Below are 12,896 nucleotides of genomic sequence, written 5' to 3' on the forward strand. Positions count from 1 at the left end.
TTTTTTACACTTCAGTTTTTTTTTTTAATTAGCAGGCTATTTGTCACCTGTTATTAAAATTTCCAAACCATGAAAGACTATGACAATGAACAACCTACATACACTATTACAGATACATTCAAAACTCATTAATGCTTTGCACTATTTCGATAGATATAGATGTGGCAGATATTGATAGACATATAGGTATGTATATAGATATCTCAGTTTCCTCATTGACCATTTCAAAAAAAGTTGTAGACATCATGGTAATTAACCCCTAAAATGCTGCATAAAGACATACTCCTCAATAACCTTAATAACATAATATTATATCCACATCAATTAAAAATGATTTAACTAATTATAGTTTGTAATCAAGTTCTTTTCAAGATAACATTTAACCAAGTTTTCACTTTGCATTTGATTGAAATATGCACCACATTTCTTTTAATTTAGAACAATTTTCCTCCCCCCTTTTAAAATAGTAATAATTTTTCAAGATACTAGGCCAATTTTCTTTTAGATCTCTGTTTTTTGTTTGTTTGTTTGTTTGTTTGTTTGTTTTCCCCTCATAGGGTCATTTTAGATAATTGTGTGTATTGTTGAATTTCTTTTTAAAAGTTAGAAATGATAGCTTGATTACATTCAAGTTAAGTATTTTTTCTGTTGGGAATATTTCTTAAGACTTAATTACTTCTGCGGCATCTGGGTGGCTGTTAGTTAAGTATCTGACTTCAGCTTGGATCATGATCTCATGGTTTGTGAGTTTGAGCCCTGTGTCAGGTTCTGTGCTGATAGCCTGGAGCCTGCTGTGAATTCTGTGTCTCCCTCTCTCTCTGCCCCTCCCTCACTCGTGCTCTGTCTCTTTTTCTCTCAAAAATAAATAAACATTAAAAAATGTTAAAGAGTTATTTACTTCATATTATATCACATCAGGAGAAACATTGTCAAGTAATTTACTTGATGTTAAATTTGGTCACTTTTTTAAGGGAGTGACAACTAAACTACTCCATTATAATTTTTTTTTCCATTGTAGTTATAAAGTAATCTGTGGTGATATTTTGGCAGTATGCAAATATCCTGTCTACATCAATTTTTGCCTCTTTTTAGCATTCACTGATGATCTTTTCCTGACACAATTATTGTATTTGATGTCCAAAACACTAACATACATATTTATTAGCTGTCATAATTCTGTTTCTTTAAAAAAGGTTCTCTTTTCAACTGTTAATGAACTCTATTTCCTCATGAAAAGACAGGGTAAAAAATGAATTCTTTATTTTATTTCCTTTATTTTTTTTTAAAGAAACTAGTGTTAACAGTCATTTTTGATATGCCAATTTTTTTTGTTGTTCTTTTTTTCTTTAAATTATTTCCCAGGGAACCAACTTTTAATTTGTTTGTTCATCTCATTATTATTCTGTTACCTAACATGTTAACTTCTGTTTTTAATATGTCTTTATAATGCTTGTCTTTGGTTTATTTTGTTCTTATTGGGTGTTCATTTTAATTTTCTCATTCTTATATAACTTTTTTAAGGTTTTGCAGTTCATCTGAGTACTTATTTTGATATATATTCTAAAATATATCACTTTCCTTAACATCACCATTTAGTTGAGTGTAACACAGTTGTCTTATAGTGTCTTTCTTTCACTTTCTTAAAAACAGTGCTCTGCTGTGGTCTTGCTCTGTGTGTTGATGTTGAAGAGTCTGATGTTAACCTGAATTTCTGTTTAGTTTAGTTCAGTTGTTTTCCTCCGAACTTTATTGAGATATAATTGATATATAACATATAACTTTAAAGTGTACAACAACTTTAAAGTGTTTTATGTCTGAGGCACCTGGGTGGCTCAGTCGGTTGACCCTCCAACTCTTGATTTTGGTTCAGGTCATAGTCCCAGGGTCCTAGGACCCAGCCCCACCACACTGAGTGTGGAGCCTGCTTAAGATTCTCTCTGTTTTTCTGTCTGTCTGCCTCTGTCTCTGTCTCTCTCCCTCTGCCCCTCTCCCCCACTTGTACACACTCTCTCTCAAAAAAAAAAAAAAAGAAAGAAAAGAAAAAGAAAATATGTGTTAAGTTTGATTTGATATGTTTATATACTACAGTATGATCACCACTACAGTGTTATCTAACATCTCTATCAAGTCATATAATTACCATTTCTATTTTTTGGTGAGAACATTTAAAATCTTAGCAATTTTCAAGTACATAGTATGATATACCTGGTGTATATGTTATGTATAAAATATATGTTATATAATATATAATGTAATATATATTCTATTATATGAAATGATATACAGAGTAATATATAATCCATCATTTATACACACACACACACACACACACACACACACACACAATTGATTTATCTATTCTTTCATTGACAGAAACTTAGATTGTTTCCATATCTTGGCTATAGTGAATAATCTTGCAATAAACATGGGAAGGTAGGTGTCTTTTTGATATCCTGTTTTCAGTTTCCTTTGGATATATACCCAGAAGTAGGATTGCTGTATCATAAAGTAATTCTATTTCAAATTTTTTGAGGAACCTCCATACTGTTTCCCATAGTGGGTATACTAATTTACATTCTCAATAGTGCACAAGGGTTCCTTTTCTCCACACCTTCACCTATATTTCTCATTTCTTTTCTTTTTGATGATAGCCATTCGATAGGTGTAAGGTAATATCTCCTTGTTTTGTTTTGCATTGAACTAAGGATTAATGATGTTGAGCATCTTTTCATCTACCTGTTGGCTATTTGTACGTCTATTCAGTTCATCTGCCCATTTTTAATCAAACTGCTTTTTTTTAAATATGAGTTCTTTATATGTTTTGGATATTAATTCCTTATCAAATATATGGTTTGCAAATGTTTTCTCCCATTCTGTAGGTTGTCCTTGCATTTTGTTGATGCTTTCCTTTGCTAAGCAGAATCATTTTCATTTGATGTAGCCCCATTTATTTTTTTTTTTCACCTTGTTGCTTGTCATTTTGGTGTCATATATAAAAAGTTATTGCCAGTATCTGTGACAAGCTTTCCCCTTGTTCTATACTCAGAGTTTTACATTTTCATATCTTACATTTAAAATTTAATCCATTTCAAGTTAATTTTATGACTTATTTAAGATCAAGGTCCAATTTCAGTTTTCTGCATGTGCTTATCTGTTTTCCCCAACATTTGTTGAGGAGACTTTTCTTTTCTCATTGAGTATTCTTGGCTCTCTTACCAACTATTATATGACTGTATATGCAGGGTTTTACTTCTGGGCTGTTTGTTCTATTCTATATGTCTATTTTTTATTCCACTATCATATTGTTCTGATTGTTATAGCTTTGTAGTATAGTTTGAAATCTGTTGGAATTTTGATAGGGATTGCATTGAATCTACAGATAGCTTTGGGTAGTGTGGACATTTTAAAAACATTCATTCTTCTGATCCATGAACATAGACTATCTTTATATTTGTTTGCATCTTCTTCAGTTTCCCTCATCAGAGTCAGAATTTTTAGTGAAGACATCTTTTGTCTCCCTATTTGAATTTGTTCTTAAGTTTGCATAGTTTTGATGCTATTCTGAATGAGGCTATTTTATTTATTTCTTTTCAAATATTTTATTGTTGATGTTTGGAAGTGCAACTGATTTCTGTATGTCGATTTTATATACTGCAACTTTACTGAATTTGTTGATTAGTTAACGGTTCTATAGTTGAGACTGTAGGATTTTTTTTTAAATGTAAGATCATGTGGTTCACAAATACAATTTTATTTCTTGTCTTAATTTGTGTGCCTTTTATTTCTTTATATTGCCCGATTGGCCTATGTAGGACTTCCAATACTATGTGGAATAGGAATGGTGACAGTGGGTATATTTGACTTGTTCCTAGTCCTAAAATATTGTTTTTATTTTAAAAAATCTTAAAAAGCTTTCAACCTTTCATTGTTAAATATAGTGTTAGCTGTTGGCTTGTCATATATTGCTAAGGTAGTAGCAGTGAGGGTGGTAAGAAAAGGGGTCAGATTTTACATGAATTTGGAAGATCAAGATGACAGGTTTGGCTGATAAACGTTGGTTTGAGATGTGCAAGAAAGATTAAAAAATGAAGCAAGAGTAATTCCAAGCTACTTTGGCTGTGCCTGTAGAAGAATGAAATTGCCATTTACTGACCTAGGGAAGTATGGGATAGAGCAGATTTAAGTTCAGAAACTAGTAGTTTGGTTTTGTTGTTGTTAGGTGTAAACATCCACATATACATACCAGTTAAGCAGTTGGATATAAGATTCTGAGATTTAGGGGAAAGATCAGAAATGGAGATAGAATTTTGATAGTTTTCTTGCCTGAACCATAGAAGTAAGAAGAGTGTTGTTATTTATTATCTCACCTAATAATCACCTGAAATAGAATAATACTATTTCTCCTTTTTTCCCCAGTATTTGAACTCATTTTGGAGAACACCCTTTCAGGGAAAGGATCATTACTTTTGATTTTGTGTCTCTATCTTGTAAATATAGATGATTTCTATTAAATACATCTTGAAATAATAAATACATAGAAAAACTTTGAGTCTACTGGCTTGGTAATGTCAGTAAATTTTTTAAAACTGAAAAAAAAGTCTCTAGTATTTAGGTGTCATGAGGGATGCAAAGATGTATCAAAAGCAGATCCTGATTTTAAGATGTTTGTATCATCCCACCATTCATATGACATGAATTTCATTCCCTGGTTGTATGATAGGATGATTAACTTATCAATCAGGCTGAAACAGATAATATTTTTTACCACATACGCAGAGATTTAGGCTTCTCCTTATTCTTTAGTCATGGATAAAAGAAACTTAATGAACCTTAGGGTGTTTTATTAACAATTAAACACAACAACATGATTGAAGTAATGTACCAAAACCTTGCGAAAGGAATATGCATTTACAAAACATGTAGCTCAAGACTCTTCCAGCTTTGTAATCACTTTCAAATTCCTTTTTCCCCGTACATTCTTTTCACCATCATAACAACCCATATCCACAAATAAGCATTATCCATAAATACTCATTTGTGGCATGAGTATAGTTACAGTAATTACCTAATGATATCGGTAGGATCATAAGTGAGAAACTACTTGTAAAACATACTGTCATATACATGATAATTAGTATATGTCATACTAATTATTATAGATAGTATTGGTCCAAATTTTTTTTGTTAAAAATGTACAATTTAATTTTACCTATTTAAAGGTTTAATTTATCTTTTTGCCTAGTTCAAATTATTTATGACATTAATAATGCTTTAAGAATATATCATTTAGGGGTATAGGCTTTAAATAACTGAGTATCTTGTGTCATAAAAGAATTTATAAGAAGAATATCAAGTAGTTCACAGAATTGACAGAAGTCTTGGTGAGCCAGGTGTGAAAAGGGCGATGAATCAAGGAAGGATGGGTTATTTTGAAGTCTGCCAAGACAAGATCACAGAAAGAGTTTGATTAAGAATACCAACACTGGACACTTATTACTGGGCAGTTGCATTGTTATGCCATTTTTTCAGAATTCAAAATCCTTGAATTTATATATAACATGTCTGTTTCTATATCACTGGTTTTCAGATTTGGTTGAACAATGGACTAACCGGGTGGGGTTATGTTAAAAACACTGATGTCTAGTGCTCACTTCAGGAGCACATATACTAAAATTGGAGTGATATAGAGAAGATTAGCATGGCCCCTCCCTGCGCAAGGATGGCATGCAAAATCATGAAGCATTGAAAAAAGGAAAACAAATACTGTTGTGTAGGTCTGATTCTCAGAGCTAATTTTATTGTCATGGAGTACAGCCTGGGCAATGGGATTTTTTTAAAACTCCTTAGATGATTCTAATGTGTAGTACAATTGTATAATTACTGTTGCAAGTGGTAGTGTCCATTTGCTTAAGGAATAGCTGAAATACTCAAATGACTCCTACCTATATTATATGTTAATTAGTTAATTGGTTAATAAATTATTTTTCAAATGATTCATGTGTTTTAGAAAGTTTTGGGTTTATTATTTTTTTAATTATTTATTTTTGAGAGGAGAGTGTGAGTGTGGAAGGGGCAGAGAAGGAGACAGAGGCTCTGAAGCAGGCTCTGCACTGACAGCAGAGAGCCTGATGTGGGCTCCAACTCACAAACCGTGAGATCATGACCTGAATCACAATCAAGAGTTGGATTCTTAACCGACTGAGCCCCCCAGGCATCCCATGGTTTAGAAAGTTTTAAAACAAAGATAAATATCTTGTGAAAATTACCCATAATCTCCTATCCAAAGATAACTTCTATAAATACTTTCATTTATCTTTTCAGATAGTCTACTTTGTGTATGAGGTGTGTGTGTGTGTGTGTGTGTGTGTGTGTGTGTGTGCACGCGCGCCTGTGTGTGTGTACTCTCACATATTCTTATGTACCGTGGTTCATAGGAGCTGAAGTTTCATGGCTGCTCCCTGTCCAGAAGACAATTTTTCTTTATTGAGTTGTGCCTTCTAAAGAGAAGGCCTCTAAAGGTTAAGGATTAATTCAGCTAATGAACTGTGAATATTGGTAAATTGACATTTCAAAGGGCAATGACATTCAATGATGCTGTAAAACTCACTATCTCAGTGAATTAATATTTGAGTGTTTGAAAATATCAATTTTCCTTATGCAAAGCCACAGCAGAATTAACTGATTTTCCTCATTTGACTCTTCCCTAGTCTCTTTACCTTTATTAGACTCCTTTTGCCTTCATGTATTTCCCTCTTCCTTAACAAATGAAAAATGAAAAGTCATTTAAAAACTGGTGTTTTATTGGATTTGTCTAATGGACTCTTTTCTAAACTTAAAAACAGATAAGGGGCTTCTGGGTGGCTCAGGCGGTTAAGCACCCTACTTCATCTCAGGTCATGATCTCAAAGTCCATGAGTTTGAGCTCCGTGTGGAGCCCTGTGCTGACAGCTCGGAGCCTGGAGCCTGCTTCAGCTTCTGAGTCTCCCTCTTCTCTCTGCCCCTCCCCAACTCACTCTCTCTCTCTCTCTCTCAAAAATAAATAAACATAAAAAAGATACATACTTTATAATTTAAAGTACCTTAAAATTTATTTAAAGGTAACTTAAATCATGTAATTTTTAAAAGCTGTTTATGTATAAGTAGCCTCATATAGAGTGATATTTATCAGCCTTCTTTAAAGCACAACTAAAATGTTAAATTCACAATCAATATTCAGCTGATTTGGATTTTCCACATTTGTAGAGTTTTAATATGTTAGTCTCTGGGCTCTGACCATGTAGTCTTCATTTTTAGAGAATTATTTTTTTGGGGATGCTTGTCATTAGTCACTTTCTCTTAAAACGTTGAAGAATTTATATAGTAGTTCCATATCTAATGACGAAAAAATATATATCGTGGGTGTGAGAAGAAAAATGTATGTTGGGCGCCTGGGTGGATCAGTTGGTTAAGCGTCCGACATTGGCTCAGGTCATGACTCACAGTCCGTGAGTTCGAGCCTCACGTTGGGCTCTGTGCTGAAAGCTTAGAGCCTGGAGCCTGCTTCAGATTCTGTGTCTCCTTCTCTCTCTGACCCTCCCCTGCTCGTGTTCTGTCTCTGTCTCAAAAATAAATAAAAACATTAAAAAAATTAAAAAAGAAAAGGAAAATGTATGTTTAGGTAACAAAGCAAATACAAGTACTTCCTGTTTATGGTAGGGCAGACACATGACTTGTAACAGGAGGCTAATTGGCAGTGGGCACATTAGAGACAACCTCCTTCTACCCCTTATTGATATATAAGGAAATAAAACTCAACAGCATAAATCAAACATCTTTATTTTGTATTGTGTTAATAATAAAACAGAACTGCAATCTCAGTTTCCTTATTCCCAATTCAATAATATTTCCAATATACTATAGTGGCAGCTCTAATTACATTATCACAGATCTGTATTCTATTCTATTTGCACCATTGGAAAATTTGGGCTATAAAACCAGCTGCACCCATTAACTTATCAGCAGGGTATTACCTGATTGTTCAAATTTTCACCAAAAACAAAAACAAAAACAAAAACAAAAACCAGAAGAGAGACGAGGGAAGGGAGCATGTTAAGGTGTTAAGGTGATTTAATATATTGGTGAAGATTCAATCATTTGTACATAGTCTATGCTGCTTTCCTGAGATATATCAGTAGCTACAGATTTGATAACCAAAAAATTGCAATGTTCTTAGTACCAGATGGAAATCCTCAGTGTGAATAATGGAATGGTAATGAAGCAGCATTTTTAGGAAATGTATTCACTGGGGGTGGGGGGATATTCTACAATTTGTAACCTAATCGGGACTGGCCTAAAATGATTTTTGGGATACTACCTAGTGGATTCTGGGTTAAGCCATGTTATCAATTTAAACATAATTCATCAATTCGTAGATAATCTCTGTTCCCACATGTAAATGCTCTTTATCTAGACTTTATTCAAATGTAATTTCCTTCAAAATGCTATATTAAAATTGCTATCATTGAAAATAATTTTTAAAGCCAAAAACATTCAAGCTTTGTTTTTTTCCATTAAACCACAACTTTTCTTAAAATGAGTACTATGATTACAAACTTATGTTTATTATGGTTAGGTAGAAAATATGAGCCTAAGATGATCCATTGCAGATTGAAAACATGAAGATGTTCAGTCTTGAGAACTATAAAAGAGAAAGAAAGATGAAAGCTATTAGTGAGGAGAAAACAATGTGTTAGAGCCAATTCTATACCATGCTTTAACTTCTGGAAATGCAGTACTAACTGTGGTTGAACATCTGAATCCTGGACTGTTTCATGCGAAACATCTGTGTGATCAAGGGAAGTGGATGCTTCTTAAGCATGCAACTGTTTGGCATCTTCTAGAAGAACTAGTGTCTTCTAGAAGTACTACATTGCAGATTCCTTTTTGCCGTTTAACTTTACCAAAGACCCAAGATGATAGATAAAAGCCAAAAGTGTCCTATTTGGCTGTCATGCCATGTTTCACACCTGTGACATGTTTTCAAGATGTGATGAACATCTGCTATAAATCTAGTCTGTATTCAGGAGCATTCTCAGAAGTTGTTGTGCTTTAATTCAAGAGAACCAGAAGCTAAAACTCAGTTTTCCCATTTGATGTGTGACCAAAATGAAACTCAATGAATAAGCAACCTACCCAAGTTTATATAGCTAAGTATGGCACCAAGGCTTGATCTCAAGCCTATAATTTCCTTACTAAGAAAGGCATCTTCACTTAAAGTATTTTGTATTTATATGGTGATTTTTAATTTGCAATGCATCCATTTCTATTTCTTGGCATATTTCATTCTCTGTAGCCATGTTAATATATATTCACTTCTTATTATGCTTTTGAAAAGCCCAAAACTTTGTTGTTTGAATATATATGTTCAAACAGAGCTGGAACTCTGTTTGTGTGTATATTTAGATGACATAAAAGCATAAAAAGAACAACTTTTTCTAGGAGTCAACAAGTGCTTCTCTGGGAATAAAGTAATGGCAGATGTGAGTTTCTGGTTTTTGAGCCAGATTTAAAACAATGCATAAGTTGATTGAATTATCTTAGTTTCTCTCCTGCCCTCAAGATTAAAAAGCACACATTCATCTTCCACGAGAAGTCATAGACAATTTCTGCAACACTTTATTTTGGCTTGAATACCAAAGTATATCAAGGGCATATGGCAATTCTAGGGTGTTAATTTTGCAAGTCATAGGCTTTTGTGTGCGAGTCTATGAAGACTAGGTCTGCATGTGGAAAACAAAATTTCGGTTATACATAATTAACCCGAAAACATTTTAGCTATATCCAAGACATTGGAATAGGTCCTGGTAAATTTGTCATACATACATAAAAATCCAGGGAGCAAGCAAAAAGGCATGAAGTGTGTCCTTATATGTTTAGGGGAATTGGATGTAAATATATGAGACAGATGTAAATATTATCTGATCAGTGAGGAAGAGGAGTTTATTGCTATAGACATTTGGAGGTATGTAGTGAGCCAGGCTGAGGGAAAGAGAGAGACAGAAAGAACAATAAAAGAGGAAGAGGCAGAGGGGGAGGAAGAGAAGGGGAGGCGAGGGGAGGAAAAGGGTCACATGAGAGAGTTGTCATTGGCATTGAACCTGGAGCAGAATAATGAATAAAAGTGCATTACATAAAGGTGAGGTTTTCAGAAAGGAAGGTTAGTTCAAGCAAAGACCTTAGAATCAGAGAATCTCAAGTTTCATTTGATGCCCAATAGCGACCCAGGACACTGAAGTGCATGGTGTGTGCTGAAGAGTAGGAGTGGTGGGGTTTGTATTAGACACAGTTCAGTGCAGGAAACAAAGCACACTCCAGCTCTTTCAAGCAGCAAAGGATTTAATGTAGATAAATATGTACTTACAAAGTTATTGAAAGTGCTGTGAAATAGCAGGAATCTTGAATAGGATAAAGTTCAAGAGCACACCACACAGGAGAGCTGTGATCTGAAAATGCTGCCACCACTGCTTCTACCAACCCACAACTGCCTTTTAAGCCTTCCAGATTTGGTGAATAGACAGTGCATGGTGTAGCGTGTGCTCTCTAATTCCCTCTTGGCATTTAGTTCCCACCTTCTTGAGGGAGAACGCAGGACCAGTGGCAGCAGGATAACCTTGGCATTATATCTGCATTCTGAATCTCACACATGTGCATCTCATCAGTAGAACCTGTTTTGTATCCAGAGCAGTAGTTAACAATGTGTCTAGGAAACTTGGTTTATAGCCTTTCAGCCTGTGCAGTAGAGGAACCCTGAAAGGCAGAGGGAATAGAGGTTGAATGAGCCAGTTCATATCATCCACCCCAGAGCCCTAAGGTAATTTGGAGTTATTTGGTTGATGGCTTGAATGTCAGACAAAAGGTGAAAACTAATATAGTCATTAATGTGCATCTAAACAGTTGACGACACCAGCAGGACATGGCTTAGAGGCTGAGATCCTTGTCCTTTGCTTTATCATTGAATTTAGTCAATGAGAGGTACAAGTAGGAGATTGGAGAATGGGAAAACAGAAAGTTCTGGGTACTTATTCTTGCCCTGGCCCAGGCTAGCATTAGCTGCCTTTCTTCATGAGGGACAGAGCTTCAGTGACCTTCCTTAAAGCAGCAGGTCTCACTTTATTCTGGCAAACACTCCCTCTCCTTGCATCTAGGAGTCATAGTTACTTCCAGATGTTATTCCTCCGAGGCTACATGATGATGTTACCCTTGTTTGATTTCCTTTACCCTGACCACTCTTTTGTAAACAGTCCTTTCTCTTCAATGATCTGTTTGGAGTGATCCATCTTGGTCCTGCCAATGCTTTGACTGTTACAATGTGCCTAATTATATTCCATATATTATATGGGTCTTTTAAGTGCTTATATAACAGGCACGGAACTGACAGAAACAAAGAAAAATTATCATTTTCATAATAAGCTCAGGACAGTCAGGGACATGAGTGAGGCAGAATATTTCTGTCTTCCTTTTTTCTTTCAGATGTCTTCATGCACTCCTTTGAATGCTAGCCTTCACCCTCACCACATCACGATGATTCATCTCCATGGCCCAAAGATCCATGGTTCAATACTATAAGAACAATGCTATGGAATAACAGCTGTGGTATATTTGCCAGACACTTCTAAGGGTTTTATTTTTGAATTAAAAATAATTTTAACATTTATTTGTTTTTGAGGGGGTGGGGGAGGAAAGGGAGAGTGTGAGCAGGGGAGGGGCAGAGAGAGAGGGAGACACAGAATCCAAAGCAGGCTTCAGGCTCTGAGCTGTCAGCACAGAGCCTGATGGGGGGCTTGAACCCATGAACCACGAGATCATGACCTGAAGTCAGACGCTTAACCAACTGAAACACCCAGGCGCCCTATTTCTAAGAGTTTTATATGTATTAACCCAATTAATCTTTACAACAACCCTTTGTACCAGGTGAGTACTGGTATTATCATCCCTTTTTACAGATGAAGACACTGGGGCTCAGGGAAGTTAAGTGGCTTTTACAAAGGCACAGAACTAGAAATGGAGGAGTTGGGATTCTAACCCAGGGACTATGGCTCCAGCATCTCTGTTCTTAACCACTATGCTCAACTAACTCTTTTTTTTTTTTTTGTAAGATGTACAACATGATGATTTAATGTATGTATACATTGTGTAATGCTTACTACAATCAAGTTAATTAACACATCCATCACCTCACCATTACCTTTTCTTGTTTGTGGTAAGAACACTTAAGATCTATTCTCCTAGCAAATTTCAAGTATGCAATACTGTATTATTAACTATAGTCACTATGTTATACAATAGATCTTTAGAACTAATTCATCTTAGAACTGAAAATTTGTAACCCTTTGACCAACATTCCCCATCTCCCCACCCCCACCACTCAGCCCCTGGCAACAATCATTCTACTCTCAGATTCTATGAATTTGACCTTTTTTTATATTCTACATATAAGTGAGATCGTACAGTATTTATCTTTCTGGGTCTGGTTTATTTCACTTACTTTATACTAACTCTTAACGTGACCGTATTTATTTATGGAGCCGGTAGATAAACAATTCCCTGTTTAAATTGTGTTTTTCTTTTTGAATTTACAAAATTTATAGCCCAAAGTCTGACCAAGGCATTGCTATTGGAACTGGCAATAGAGAGGGAGAAACAACATGGAGGGATATGTAGAGTAATCCATCTCACTGTGACTTTTAGAAAGTCATTCAACTTCTGTGGTCCTAAATTGTTTATCTGTAGGGCAAAAGTGTTGAATTAAACCCATTAAGAAAAGAGGAAAAATCTAAAGCATGCATATGATAGTCAGGAGATAAGAATAAAACTGAACAAAATTAGTACGGGATTATTCCAAGAAATTAAGAAATTTA

At 34.9% G+C, this 12,896-nt stretch overlaps 1 long non-coding RNA gene and 1 other non-coding gene across 2 annotated transcripts in view; both read left to right on the top strand.

The window, feature by feature from the left end:
• Positions 1–12,896, top strand: part of LOC121043618 (uncharacterized) — a 236,179-nt gene that overhangs the window by 59,250 nt on the left and 164,033 nt on the right. The window lies entirely within an intron of this gene.
• On the top strand, positions 5,644–5,754 carry LOC121043979 (U6 spliceosomal RNA). The gene has a single exon (XR_005797044.1). It is a non-coding gene; the product is annotated as a U6 spliceosomal RNA (small nuclear RNA).

Source organism: Herpailurus yagouaroundi, unplaced genomic scaffold (assembly GCF_014898765.1).
Source record: "Herpailurus yagouaroundi ecotype Mexico unplaced genomic scaffold, PumYag 187, whole genome shotgun sequence".
In the NCBI taxonomy this organism is placed as follows: domain Eukaryota; kingdom Metazoa; phylum Chordata; class Mammalia; order Carnivora; family Felidae; genus Herpailurus; species Herpailurus yagouaroundi.